The sequence below is a fragment of the Copidosoma floridanum genome, unplaced genomic scaffold (genome assembly GCF_036245765.1).
Source record: "Copidosoma floridanum isolate Cflo_tuat_1 unplaced genomic scaffold, Cflo_Japanese_pri ptg000009l, whole genome shotgun sequence".
Classification (NCBI taxonomy): domain Eukaryota; kingdom Metazoa; phylum Arthropoda; class Insecta; order Hymenoptera; family Encyrtidae; genus Copidosoma; species Copidosoma floridanum.
Window position 1 is genome coordinate 6,306,247 of NW_028321886.1, and position 15,095 is coordinate 6,321,341.

Genomic DNA, 15,095 nt, shown 5'->3' on the forward strand with positions numbered 1-15,095 from the left:
AATCGTAAACAATATAACAACGACGACGATAACGACGAGGTTGTTGTTGTTCTTTCTGTTGTTGTTATTGTTGGTATCGTTGTTAATGTTGTTGTTGTTGTTGTCGTTGTGTGTTGGAGTATGTTTTTTATACGCGTCCGATCCATATGTGTACGTGTGAGCGACGCGAGGTGTGAAAGGAAAATTAAAATCAAATAGTAATAATAATGATGACGATACGAAGTAATATCAATTTGACAACAGCGAATTAATCAGTTAAACAGACGATGGAGATCCTGCCAGGTTAGTCGTATAGTAGAAGTGAAGGGCCGCGAGGTGGTAGTGATGAGTTGGAGGATAAAAAGCAAAGTATACATTATATATATATACACTATACATAAAGAGAAATAAAAATAAAATTAGCAATCGGTCAACGAAACATCGATGGAATTCGTGAGTTGTTGCGAAGAAAAAAAAAAAATAAATAAAAAAAAAAATAAAGAGGGAAAAAAGAAAAGACAAAACTGTTTTTCTCGATAATCATCGTCCCGATTTGCTACTAATTGTATTAAGAATCCATGTAAATAGATAGACAAAAGGTATCTAAGCGCATAAGCAAAATAATGGAATTATCGATCAATAAAAACTAATCAACTATTACAATAAATTGAAATCTTTTTCCTGTCGCCCCCCCCCCTCCCTTTTCTCGACTTTCAAGGTGACTATTTGTTTTTTTTTTAAATTTTCTCTTTCCATTTCGTTTTGACGAAAATTACATTTCCTCGCAGCTTCCACGCCCACGAGGACCACTCCGACAGAGCAAGTTCCTCGTATACACAGTGGGTAAGTTAATTGTAGACTCGAAGATGATTTCCAGCCGAGCGGGGCCTTGCACCAACATACACCGAAAATGCATTACTTAAAAAAATTATCAAAAATAAAATCCTTCATTCGTGCACACTGAGATAATCGGTACCAGTGTCAAAGACAGTGAAAAAATATATGCATGTATACGCAGTCACAGCATTATTAAACGCAGAAGCTTTTTTTCCTTTCAGCGTTGAATATGCAGTTCTTGCGTACATGCAGAGCATCAAAGTTTCAGCAAAGCGTTTAAAACATCACCCGAAACGTCTAGGTATGTGTATATACATGTATAAATGGAGAACCAAAGCGCAACGAGGAAGTCACGGGTGAGAGCACCCACGCGGGCGCGAGAAAAGTCGCGAGAAGTTGTTGGGGAAAAGGGGGGGGGGAGATGCATATTGTAATGCAATTACGGCAAAGAGGCGAGGACAATACAATTAATTCTTGGAGTTTCTGGTCCGACTGTCGGGCGCCCACATATATATACTAAGCGTCAGGAACAACGACGTCGGCTGTACCCCCCATATAAATATACGAGTGTACGGAGAAGCGCCGAGCTGCAGCGTGTACATACACCAGACGTGTGCGTTTTCTCTTTATCCCCTGCAGCACTTACAGCTCTGGCGCGCGCGTTCCCTTTGCTTTGTCAGCAATTACCAGCAGCGTCACCACCCACTCCCCGCATGTCACGAGGTTTTACTTCCCCCGGTATATGTATACACGCTCACTGCATGTATATCCCACTTGGGCGCCCTTTCTCCCTCGCACGTATCTTTTCCTCCTTATCAGCAAACTTATACATTCGCACGCAGCTCAATTGATATTCCTACGAGAAGACATATACCTTAATACAATGTACACATGTACTATATGTCGATGGGCATGTAGCGATTTTGCACAACATGTATCTCTTTTTCCCTCCGTAACTTATTCTCTTTCACGGGGTGATGGTAATAATAGATCGGGAGCCAGCAGAGAACGGGCTTTCTTTCATGCAGCTCGTTGATTGCATAATATTTGTGGGGCAAAGCAAACATCAGAGGAAACTCCGTTTTTGTGTGTGTGTATGTACGTGCAAAAAGTTTGGGCGCATGCATGTTCTCGTCGTCCCTCGTTTTCGGGCAAACTAGTGCGTTCTCTTGCAATAATCATAACAACAACGGGACTGGTGGTACGCGGAGCAATTTCGAAAATTATTATTCGCCCCTGCAGTTGTTGTACCGAAATGTATACCACCCGCTCGAGGACGTTTTTTTCTTTTTTTTTTTCCTCCCTTAAAAGCTTCGCGCTCTTAAAATGTTTTGCATATACACGTTACGTGTACTTCATACGCAAGGTCTCCGGGATTTCTTTTTTCCTTTTTTTTTGTTTTTTTGTATTTTTTTTGCTTTGTTTACTCGTTCCACGCGACCTTCTTCTCTGCAAGGGATGCACGAGCTTTTTGGAGCACCACGCGCATTGAACGTTTGTTTGTCGTATTTTTCATTATTTGGCGGAACGAGCGAAACGTCGAGAGAGCGAGAGAGATATTTTTGTACACGAAGTGAAACATTTTCCTCTTCCACCCCCCAGCACAATCCGATTTGAAGTACATATTGTACGCATCGTTAGAGTTTCAAGATATTTGTTACTTCGAGCTGAAAGAAAGAAAGAAGAGAAGAAAAAAAAAAAAAAAAAAAAAGACTTTGGCTATGAAAATTCTGTAGGTATACATATAGGTGCGCTCTCGATGGAAATCGATTACCCGTAAGAAGAGCAAGTGGCGAGGGACGAGGAAAAATAATCTCTCCGAGATATCTTATCGGGATAAAACGGTGAAACAGTTCACTCGAATACATTGAATAGCAGATCGGGGGTAGATTGATTCGACAACTGTCCCGATTGTGTGAAAAGGTATATAATACGTATGACTCTTTACCTCTTTCTTCTGTATATATACATATATAGGTAAAATGAACAAAGAGATAGAGAAAGAGAGATCGAAGAAGAAGTATCCTGCAGGGATGGATATCGCGGCAGTCAAATCTCGGGGGAAGAAAGGAAGGAAGTAAAAGGGTCGGGTGGATTTAAAAGCCCGTTCTCCTTCGTAATCTCGTTGGGAATGGCTCTATCGCCCCCCCCCCAGGGGAGGGAGGGAAAAAAAAATGATCTCGTACGGAATGTCGCGCTGAGCAAAGGAGCAAAGGTAAAGAGAGAGCAGAAATTGAACGGAAGGAAATTCAAAGGAGGAGAAGGAGGAGGAGGTATACGAGGGTTGAAACAACACCGAAGATTGTACCCCCTCGAAGCTCAACGGGCGGTGTGCTCGTAAAAATGGATAAATAATTTTCTTAACGGCAGTTTGCTTTTCCTCCTGCATGAACGTGCGATGTATTGAAGATTGCTACGAGTTTAAAAAAAAAAAAAAAAAAAAAAAAAAAAAAAAAAATATAGGTTCCTCGGAAAGTTCAAACGACGAGTCAAAGAGAAAATACACGGGGGGGGGGAAAGTAGGGAGAAAATACATCAACATTTATACCTACTTTACGGTCATATTGGCAAATTGAAATTTCATGCATACTCCTTGAGGGTAAATACGCCCCGAGAGCGATCGGGGAGGAAAAAAGACGAGAGCAGCGCTATAAAAATCATAGTTCAGTTCTCCGGAACTTTCTCCTGCCTGCACCCTTGGCTGCAACGTAGCAGAAACTCGCGCTTAGAAGGCACGGGTACTATATTGTACATGCACGCGGTGTAGCGAGCGAAATGGCCAAGGCATGTTATTATAAAAACTCAGGCATCAGCTATATATGTGGGGATGTTGTGTACGCATGTACGAGGAACGTATTACCTTATGTGCGTGGGTATAGGAAGGAAAGGGGGGAGGGAGAGGAGAGCCCGTCTGGAAAATTGAAAATTCGCGAAAACCTAGGGGTAAAAAAGTCACGGAGGGAATACGTGTGCCGGCAGGTCCGTTTTTCACCCGAAAACTACCCCCTTGCTCGTCCCCTGTACACGATACACCTGTATACCTACTTGGGAATATTATAATATGCCGCTCAATGATGCATCGGGGATTGGTAAGTACATGCACCTATATATACATATACCGTATGTCGACAGAGTTCGTTCGGTTTAACCGTTTATTTGGTACATGTGTAGGTGTACGCTCGTTACTCGACAGCTCAAAACTTTGTACATATAACGGGAGTACGATCAATTGATGCGTCCATCAGCAAAGTTCTCGGATCTCACTTTTGGCTTCTCGGGTCTCGAGAAATATGCTCTCGGGAGTGATAAATAGTCGAAGGGGGTGAAAAGAGTAGCCCCTTTTTCGCTCGCCTCGCGCGCAAGATAATACACTTAAACCCAGACGGCGGAGACTGCATTTGTACAAAGCTCATGTACATACATATATACATACACATGGAGTGGCTTCGCGGAGGAGTGTGCCCACGTGTATAAATGCGCTCAGCTATCGCGACGGGACAGACGAGCTAGAGAATATATATATGTAGGAGCGGGTGTTGGTATCTACAGGCAGAGCCATGCATGGCGCTGAGGTTGTAATCTAGGATTAGTCCGAAGCGAGAGTTTGGCTGGGGTCCGGCTACTCTCCTCGACTGGCTCCATAACTGATTAATGCCTCGGATCCTCGAATAAATGAGCCCCGGGCGCATGTTGTACGTATATGGCCTGCGATTTGCCGGCATGTGAAATTGGTAAATCCTAGAAACTACTCGCTTGGTAAACGTGTGTGTGTGTGCATGTGTAGCTCGCTGGCCGCGGTGGCGAAACTTTTTTACATCGGTACCTCGGCCACGTACGAAATTGCGATGGGAGAGAAAACGAAAAAAAAAAAAAATAAATAAATAAAATAAAAACAGAATGCAGGAATAACTCTCGTACAAGTGTAATTGTTACTTTCTTTGTTCTTTTTTCATTCAATCAACCTTGTTTTTTTTATCCGCGCTGAGTCTTTCGTTTATGTGCTGGACATTTGGATCCAGCGCATCGGAAAAAACGGCACAAGATTTTATATTTTTCAATGAAAAAAAAAAAAAAAAAACAGACATTGTCAAAGAAACATATTGAAATGTCGATAAAATCGGGTATAGAGGCTTTTTTCTTTCTGGCTCCATAGCGTCAGAAAAATTTTTGTAACATTGAAGAGCAATACGTAGAATCGCATGATCCGGCGAGTGAATGTATACAGATACGTCGAGTGGCTGAAAGTAAAAATGAACGTCGAGTGCGCCAGAGACTTGGCGGCTTTCATCAACCAGTGCAGGAATCAAAACAGGATTAGGTGGAGGAAAAATTGTTTTTCTCGTGTGAATCAACGCGTAATTAAAGTCAGCCAACTCTATTTTTCTTTTTTTTTTTTTTTTCTTTTGCACGCACTTACGACTGAGCCATTAAATTTAATTGCATTGGCGACAGGGTTATAATAAACACTTTATCGTACTTCATGCGCAATATACCCACCGGAGTATCTATCAAAAGTGTGCCAAATGACGTTGTTAAAATTTCAAAAAAATCATCACTGCATTTTCGAGGGACAAAAAAAAAAAAAGTATACGCGTCGAGCGGTTGAGTAAAAGGACCAGTGGATCGTATGATTAAAACACATACGCAGGCATTCAGTACGCAAACATTGGCCATGGAGTTCCCAACGGCAGAGGCAACGGTACAGCGTCAATTTCCCAATGGAGAGCCACAGCAGTTGCGGCAATTTCACCGGAAGAACGAGCTCGCGCGGCCAACCCGCTTTTGATATTCCGCTCGATGTGGCCCTTCTACACCGGAGGGCCCCCGCTTTTCCTGATTTTACGATAAATTTCCCTCCCGGCGCGCGAGCACCGCCGAATGCCGCGCGGGTTTGTTTGTCTGTTTGCTCGTTTGCTCAGTCGTGCTCACCCGATTGCGAAGTTTTCCGAATAATCCGAATTAATCACAATGCTTTCGAGAGGTGCTTTTACCGCTGGCCGATATTTTTTCAGAGCCGTCGTTTGCAGGCTTTATAGCTGATGGATATTCCAAATCGCGCCCTAATTATTAGCGACCTCGCGTTTGCTCTGTGTGTTTTTATGTTATTCGGCTTTACGTACGGAAATTAAAACTAAGACAAAACAAACGAACAAATTATACATTTCTTTAAATATACATTGGTGAGAAGAAGGTGTGCAGCTTTATTCAACTGAGTTTTAACATTTCAAATGATAGGTACATCACATACGCGGGATGAATCAATCGTGACTTGGTCTTACCTTTATTTGTCTGTTTCTACTTGGTTGGCACAGCAAGCTATGGACTCATTTGGATATACATTTAGATGTAAATTTTCGGCGGTTTTGTTGTCAAAGGTAATTCAAAGATACAAGTATTTGTCGTCAAGAGCTACAAACGTATTCGGGTCTCGCATTATTTGTATTTTTTTAGCCACGGATTCAATAACAACTTTTTTGTCGCGAGTCAAAACTATTATAAAATAAATAACAATTTTTTTTTTCCAACAAAATCCGTATACTTGACACTACTGTAAATATTCCCTTTTTACATGTTGAAAACAAAAAAAAAAAAAAACATCATTTTTTAGTATATTCAATTAACCAAAAGTAGTGTCTTTAGCAAACAAACTCATATTTTTGTTGTTCATAAAAGCCAATATTCGACTTTATTTACTTGTGCTCATAAAAATTGTTACGAAGCCTCAGGAGTAAGATAAAATTAAAAAATGATAACAGTAATAATTATACGATCAGAAAATTCGTGTTAATTAAAAACTTCAATTAAAAGTACGGTGAACAGTTAACAGTGATGTTTCAATTGAGAGAGCACGTATAAATGTTTATACGTAAATCGAGAAATTAAATTTTCGATATAAAACTGTACGTACAATATATACATTAATTTACAACGAATCCCTATGATTTTTCATATGAATTGACGTTGGTACAAGCGCAGCTGAAATGATTCCCGAACAATTGTCCTGGAAAACCATCACGTGTACTTTTACAATGTAACTGCAGTGCGTCCTATTGTAGCTGCAGAGTAACAGCGCAACAACTAATATCATGAAACACTACAGCTTCACCGCGTAGTAAAGTAACGTTACAAACGAAAAACCAAAAATAAACAAGCGTTCCGAGAAATTGAAATGGTAGAAACGAAGAGGGCCGCAACCTCTAGTTGGGAAAAAAAAAAAAAAAAAAAAAAACAAAGACAAAGGTCCTAGCGGCAAATGGTAGATGAGTCGGAAAGAAAAAGCCAAGCGCGCAAAAAGGGGAGTAATCTTCAGGCGCGTGTGAGTATTACGCTGGAGGCGATGTGCGTGTTTTTCCTCGGTCGCGCGAAAAATTTGCAAGACGCCTGATGCTCCGTCGAGGCCCACCACGATCCGTCTGTGACGCCCGTGGGGTACAACAGCATCGTCAAACAATGCTCTCGTTCCCATGGGACTCTTTTTTTTTTTTTTTTTTTAACGCGCGAGTTCAAATTTTACGCGGGAGGTGGGGGCTGATACGAAAAGGGTGGTGTAGCCTAGACCTGGAGAAAAAAAGGGAGAGTACACGAGGAAACAGTTGGCCCGCAATTAGTTCACCTGGAGAAAAAAAAAAAAAAAAACTCTCCTGCCACTTGTATACTATCAAAAAAACCGGACAAGTCATCATTATCTCCGTTAATGACTTTGTTCGCGAGGTTAAGAGCGGTAACGCGCGGTCGCTTAACTACGAGAGCTGCTGGTTTTTTTTTTTCTCTCGTGCACTTTGTACAGCTTTTGACTCGTTTACAAAATGTACTTACTTACTTCGCTATACCTTCCGTCTTATCGTGATAGGAAAAAAAAGTCTTTCGAATGCTCATTCATCTACATCGAAAAAGACAACATATTAAATGCGTTTTAAATCGTGCGGGTATATATGGTGGTATTACATTTTTAAACGTGAAAAACGCGACTCTGGCGAGGTGTATCGGGTAAAAAATTTATACCATCTGTGGAAAGAAGGAGGTATGAAATTATTTCTTACATTTTCGCTGTTTTACTGTTAGTTGGTGTACGGGACATGCCTATTTATGAATGAAAAATGTGGACTTTTCGATACTCTCCGATATCTGCATACGAAAACTATTTGAAGAGTTGGAGGAAAATATCCCGGAACTTTTTGTCTTCATTTCGACTACTTATCCAAGGAATGTGAAACCATTTGATCAACAAAAGTATGTAGTGACAGACCAGCTTAGTGAAAAAAGCATGATTTTTATCATAAAATCGCAAATAAACATACCTTGTATACTTGAAAAATAAAAAATAAAACTCGTCGCTTCAAGTAGAAAGTACGCGAGAATGAAATCGACGGATAATAATTATATATCGAGGGATTATCAGCTTCTCGGGTTCACCTATATCTTCCAGCCTCGCGTTTGGCACATATTTTCCCACACGGGCATCCACCCAACATCCAATATTGCAGACGGTCTTCTGCAGCAGACATAATTCCAAAGTACCAGCCGGAGACTGCGGTGTATCTAATACAGAGCAAAGAGTCTGTACACCTACCAACCAACCAACCCCTCGTGGTGGGCGCGTTTGCACGGTGTCAGCAGCTGTTGTGCCCCCCCCCCTTTCCCTTGTGGTGGTGATGGTGGCAATATAGCCCCGTGCTTTCGTTGTTGTTGTTGTTGTTGCTGCCACCGCTAGAATCTCCCGAATTTATGGGTTGTCCAAGATTCACGGGCCGTGCAATAAAAAATGATCTACAGCCGCTGTACACAGCGACGCGCGTGCTCGGTGAGAAATAATAATAATAATAATAATATCTGGCGCTTCATTGACAGTAGGAGGGGGATCCTCTCATTTTTTTTCGAAACAATAAACAAGGTGAGTAGAGCAAAGATACAAAAAAAAAAAAGAAAAAAAAGTTTAATAGTAATACTACGACGATAAATGCCTCGTTTCCTTCTTTTGTGGAATGTATATAGCGTGGTTGGACGGGGAATAAGAAGAAAAGCGCTTGTTCCTGGTACGTACATATTTCTTAAACGTTGTCAAGTGTATACTGGAAAATCAATGCAATCTACACGATACTAAGTCAAAGTAATCACCTTAAGAGCTCGAAGCGCGGAGGTGGAAGAGCGAGAGAAAATTCGCAGACAATGAGGATGCTTGTCGAGGCAAACGCGGGAAACGCAGGGTGGGTACGAGGAAGAGGGGGTGAAGTCAAACGCAACTCGCCAACTCGACGGATCAATTCATAGAGAAGTTTTGGGAAGCATCGATATCTCGCGTTGGTGGTTGCCGTGCGAAAACTCCAAGTAAAGGCTTTCTCTATTCGTTCTCGGACCAAACGAAGGTATCCAAGAACGACCGACTGCAGGAAAAGCTACAGCGGTGCACGAAACACGCAAAAAGAGCACCCGAATGAAAAAAAAAAAAAAAAAAAAAAATCTCTTTTGCCGAGAGAGAGAAAGGGAGGGAGTTTGTAATAGGGAAAAAGGGGTGGGGAAAAGCATTAGAGCGAGAGGTGCTCGTCAACAGCGGCAGCAACAACAACAACAACAACGGTGGCGGTGGAGGCTGCCGCTAGTGCTCGAAAAGTATAAGAACGAGCTTCGTTCCGCACCGGCTACATTCTTTCTCGTTCCCATTTTCTCCCAACATCTCCCCCCACCGCTAAACTACACCCCTCGTCCCGGGCTGCTCTTCTCCCTCTCTCTCTCTCTCTCGAATTGGCTAGTACAGCGCCAACCACCCTTTTTATCACTCTCTCTTCCCACCCGGCTTTTCTTCTCCATCCCTCCCTCCAAAACCACCCCCCCCGCCTCCCTCTTCTTGTCGTTCCAACCCTTTTGGCAGGCGTTCAACTGCACCTTAAACGCCACCTCTCCTTCCTTCCTTCTCTTCCTCCGAGAGCGCTGCTGGAGTGTACACCCTCGATTTTCCCTCTCTCGTGCCTCCCGGCCCGCAACGCTCGATAAGGTCATTCGGGAAGAAAGCAGCAACTATTCCATTTCGATCACCCCGACGAGTAGCACCGATTGCACAGTGATGGCAAAAAAAAAACCAAAAAAAAAGAGAGAGAAAATAAGTCACGTTTTTGCATCTACGTTTTCGGTGAGTGTATACACTCCTGTACGGTCCTTGAATGCTCGATGATATCCAATTGAATGTGATTTCGAGGGCTGCTCGTTTGGGATATTCGTGCAAAGGTGTATAAATTACAGCGAGTCCGGGACCAATGGGGTCGAGAGGCTCGACTTTTTGTCTCCGATGTATAAAGTGACCTGAGTTCGTTTAATCGCTTTTTGCATGGCGTTTTGCGATCAATGGCCATGGCTCGACGACGAGTAAAATTGCACGCGCAATATAAATATACCAGTACTCATCGTCCATATGGACAATAGCTATTTCTTGTTTCAGCGCCAAAAAGAGCCGTGATTGCTCCTCCTCTGCGACTTGGATTGCCGCGTCTTGGGTCGTACATGCACCACACGTGCGTTTCTTGGTGAGCGGATAAGTACCAACAACCTCGGCATGAATTTTCTTCTCTTTTTTTCTTTTTCTCTATAGTTACGTGCAATCTGGCGTCATAGCCATGGACGACTCCTCGGTAACATTACATCTTACTGCAATGAAGAACAATATTTGGTTGTTTGCACGTATACCTACTATTGGAGATCGTGCAATAGATTGGAAAAATCTTTGTTCATATGAACAATTGACTTTTCCAGGTGTGGCTGGACAAGAAAATTAATACTATTGACGAATCGGTGTGCGAAAGGGCCGTCTCGACGTATTGTACTGCTTATCGAAGAACAAACCAATGAATAAAATATAGAAGAAAAAAAAAAAAAACAATCATCCGAGCGCTTAGGAATCGTAGCGTGAACGAACGCTCTCCATTAATCCATAAACCAGCTAAAGTCCCACAATAGTTGAATTTATCGCTGACGCGGGTGCCTGGGAAGACAAGGGTTCGGACGAGCCCAGCAAAGGCTCGAGGCTCCCTGAAATCCGCGATAGGTGCATCATCTCGCGACACGAGTGCAATCGCGAGCCCAAAACGAGGCAATAAGGAGCTGAATCCTATTTCTACCGTTCCCCCCCCCCTTTTTTTTACATCTCATCAGGCATGCCTAACTCGGGGATTGTTTCATTATACTCCTTTGCGTCTCGTTGCGGTCGAAGCTGGATAATTTTCCATTCGCCAAATGAGCCTGATGATGCGCGTCTCTGCGGTAGACCCTCCTCCATTACAAGCGTATACGTATAGGTATATATACAAATGTACCTACGTGCACGAGACTGAAGTTATTATAGTATACTCGGTTATTCGAGTCATTAACAAAATATGCGGGGCACGACGGGTATAGGTGTACACGCTATTGCGGAAAGAGGGCTTATTCTTACGAATTATTGTACACGTGTGTATAACGGAGAGGCTCAAGCTTGTCGGACACACAGAGTCATCGTTGCGAAATTATCGTTGATATATACCGGTTGCGGAGCCAAGCGAAATGAGCAATGAAATTCTCGATATGGAAATTTCGGGGGAAAAGTATATACGTTGCCGTGCACACGTACACGCCCTTGCAGACGCGCTGCTTTTGCGAGGGATTACCATGAAATTTCCATTTGAAATGACGCACGGGGAGGTCCGAATCATCGTTAAATTACAACCACAGCCACGAGCCCAATTGTGGGTACCACTACCACCACCACCACCACCACCGCCACTACTTTAAAGTTACGTCGAATAATTTTCACTCGAGATTATCAGGCGCAACTACGTGTGTGTGTATATAGATAAGGAAGGGAGAGAGAGGGGGGGAGGGATAAGAGTAAAAAGGCATACGAATTGGGTAAACTTTGCGAGTCTGCAGCAGCAGCGGCGCTCGGGCGCAAGATGCAATTTTCAACTGTGACGAGCTCTTACACTCAAAAGAGAGAGAGAGAGAGGGGTAGTGGTGCGCGGCAATAAGTTGAGATCTCGGAGCTCCGGTGTATGTGTGTGGCGCCGAAATAAATTGTTCAACTTTTCGGGAACTTCAAGGAGCTATTTCGTACCTACACCGATAACCCGACTTACAAGAAATACCCCCGAGTGGTACATCTCATGCGTGAAAAGTGTGTGCAGCCGGTTGCGAGGGATATGATGAACGAAGTTCACGAGAATTCCACACACGCGATCAAAATTAACGCGTGGAATCTTTGGTAACATGTGCGAAATGCACGGTGCGTGCCATAAGGGAGTGCACGCGTAAAAACAAAAGGCGAGGCTGATCAGAGAGAGAGAGAGAGGGCACACAATAGTTACGGGGTACACCGGCTGCACTGCCACACCCGTAATAGCATGTAACCACCCGAAAAGGTTGGCGAAAGAGAGGAGGGAAGGGAGGGGCCGATCGATTAATTGTCAAGTCGGAGGGGGTGTCCAGCTTACAATTTTCGGGGGCACAGGAAAGATCGGTCGAGCGATCCCGGGGCTCAATCATCATCGGCTCTAAGTACACTGCACCTACACACATATACACACACACACACGTGTACCTGGTTGGTTGCACAATGTTCCGGGTACTTTGGCCCCGTGTGAAGTGTACCTGTGTCTAATTCTCAATTTGTCCCCGGGGATGTACAGGAGATCAAATGGTGAGGGGGAGAGGAGGGGTGAGCTTTAGCCCGTTGATTTGAGGGGTAGGGCTGCGTGTGCGATTTTCACGTATTTGTGGCGCACGAGAATGACCAATCGGGTATGACGCAGGTATGGAATTTGCGGACAGGGCGTGTGTCCACACCCATAGGATATCTTCTCGTCAATGGAGTACGTAGGGGCGAAAATTAGCTCGTTCAGCCGTACGTATATGCCAGAGCGCCAAATGCACATCCGCGAGACACATGCTACGTTAATACAGTTGTATACAATTTATCGCTCGAATCGGATGAACCAGACTTTGAACTTTGGTACTTGATGTGATACGTCAATTAGATCCGAACACGACGCGAGCGAGAAAAAAAAAACCTATCCGTACCCACGCGGGAAAGGTAGGATACGTGCTGAAACTGCGCTTCGAGCGGGCGCGAGAGCTGACATTTTTCGCAAATTCAGGCGCAAGGAGAATACGTAAGGGAAGAGGAGGAGGAGGAGGAGGGAATAAGTAAAAAGAGTTTCCCCGGGAATATCTACTGGTAAATCCTTGGCTCGACAAGTGTGGGGCGTACGGGGCCGATATCCCCCTCCCCCTTCCCGCGAGTGGCAAGATCATCTCCAAGTTACGGCTGAGCCGAGCTTACAAGATCGAGAACTTTCATTTTTTCGTTCCTTCCCCTTCTTTCATTTTTTTTTTTTTTTTATTATTCTCATCCGCTTCTACCGGCAACCTCTATCCCGAGCTTCGTCAAATCGATCCACAGCGTTCTTTTCGTCTCCTTCTCCCCCTTTGAATCCCAACTCTCGAACACGATGTCACGTCTCTGAATTCAGTTTTGCTTCGAAGACGAAGAAGATATGTATATGTATATATATACAGTAGAAGCGCCGAATGAAATACTACGTCGAGGGCACGGGTTATAATATATTATGCACCTTTGCACGTGACACAAATTTTCGCGTAAAACTTCATCCTCCAATATATATCGTATTGCCTTATACACGTACCAATGGTTCAAGACGCGCATTGCCTACTATAATGTACTTAAATTTTATGTCGCAATCGTTTACACTACAGTTACGCCTTTTTTTTTTTATTTTTTTTTTTTTTTAATTTATTCCAACTAACGAGTGCATCAGCAATTTTGTTTCGAAAAGTGTACAGGTGCACGAATGCAGATGTGAAAATCGATTCCATCGTCGGATCGCGCGAATCGAGGATCATCGATTGGAAAACGACGCAATACACCCCCATCGAAGCGCTCGCCCCGGCAAATCAAAAGGCCAGCGCGCCAAGGTGTCAAACGGCATTATCCACGCACGAACCGAACTCGCAGGTATTATACAGCTCAGCAGTGTGTAGTACTACTCTCTTTGGCCGGTCGCCAATACGCGCCATGTATAACACTCGTGTGTACACACACACACAAAGAGAGAGATCCGGCGCGAACGAGGACGGTGTACAGGTCAAAGCGAGATGGGTGCGCACACGGGACGGGTGGAGGGTACCTACCCCCCGGAGCGATAATCCGCTTCGGAAAATGCGGGAATTGGGCGCTCGCTCGCCCTCCGCGAGATAAACTGTTTTTTTTTTTTTTGTCAGCCGCATATTACAGGCAGCAATCATCCCCCGTGTATATAAAGCTTCCGATCTTCCTTATTTGCCAGCTTATGCGGTTTGTGCATTATATTTATGTAGGTTCCACCGCCCTCTCTCTCTCTCGCCTGTTACACCTCGCCGGCAGCCAAAAGTCGTTCGATGCACACACACTTGTGGGTGGCTTTATTGACATCAATTGTTATATTATTGTTTTTATAGAGACACCCCTTATAATTATCATCTTCGAGATGGTATACCTACACCATGAACATCAGGAGCGTCGAAAGGACTTGCCTAAAGAACAATATCTTGTGACGAGAGGGCCGTGATCTTATAACGTATACTGTGAGACAGTGGAAGAAGGAACGGGGGTTGAGCGGGTGGTAGAGAAAAGAGAGAAAACCAAAGGCGGGAGACGAGGGGCATGGAGCGTATCTCTGCCACCGTGCACGACTGCTGATGCGGCTGGTGCAGCGCCGGGAGTTCAAAAACAGCGAGAGAGAGAGAGAGAAAGGGGGGTAGGAGAAAAAAAAAAAAAAAAAAAAAAGCCCAAGACAGGAATGATAATAGAGCTGCTCGCGGAGCGGAAAGGGAGCCTCGTAAATTTCCATATCCCAACTGCGGCGCTTTATACTTGCTTTCCATTTCGGAGCGGAATATCCCTTTTCCGGGACATATAGGAACTCCCTTGTACCCCGCTCTGATGCAGTCTGTTTTATTCTATTACAAACACGCGCGCGCGCACAGAGCCAGCCGCTGCTGAGCACGACGAATTTTCTCCTTATTCTTTATCGTGCGCGCGGATGGCCCCGCAGGTGTACGTGCGCGTATACGTATATAGTTACAATGCGCGGAATGGCCCTCCTTTCGCTCTGTGCCATTGTGAGTTTTTTCCCCAGTCTCCGATGGCCAAGTACAAAGTAGGTACACAGAGACCGAGAAGGAGCAAGACGCGCATATACTTTACGCATCGCAGAACCGGCGACGATCGAGTTGTCGCCGGGTGGAGTTGAATTATCAGG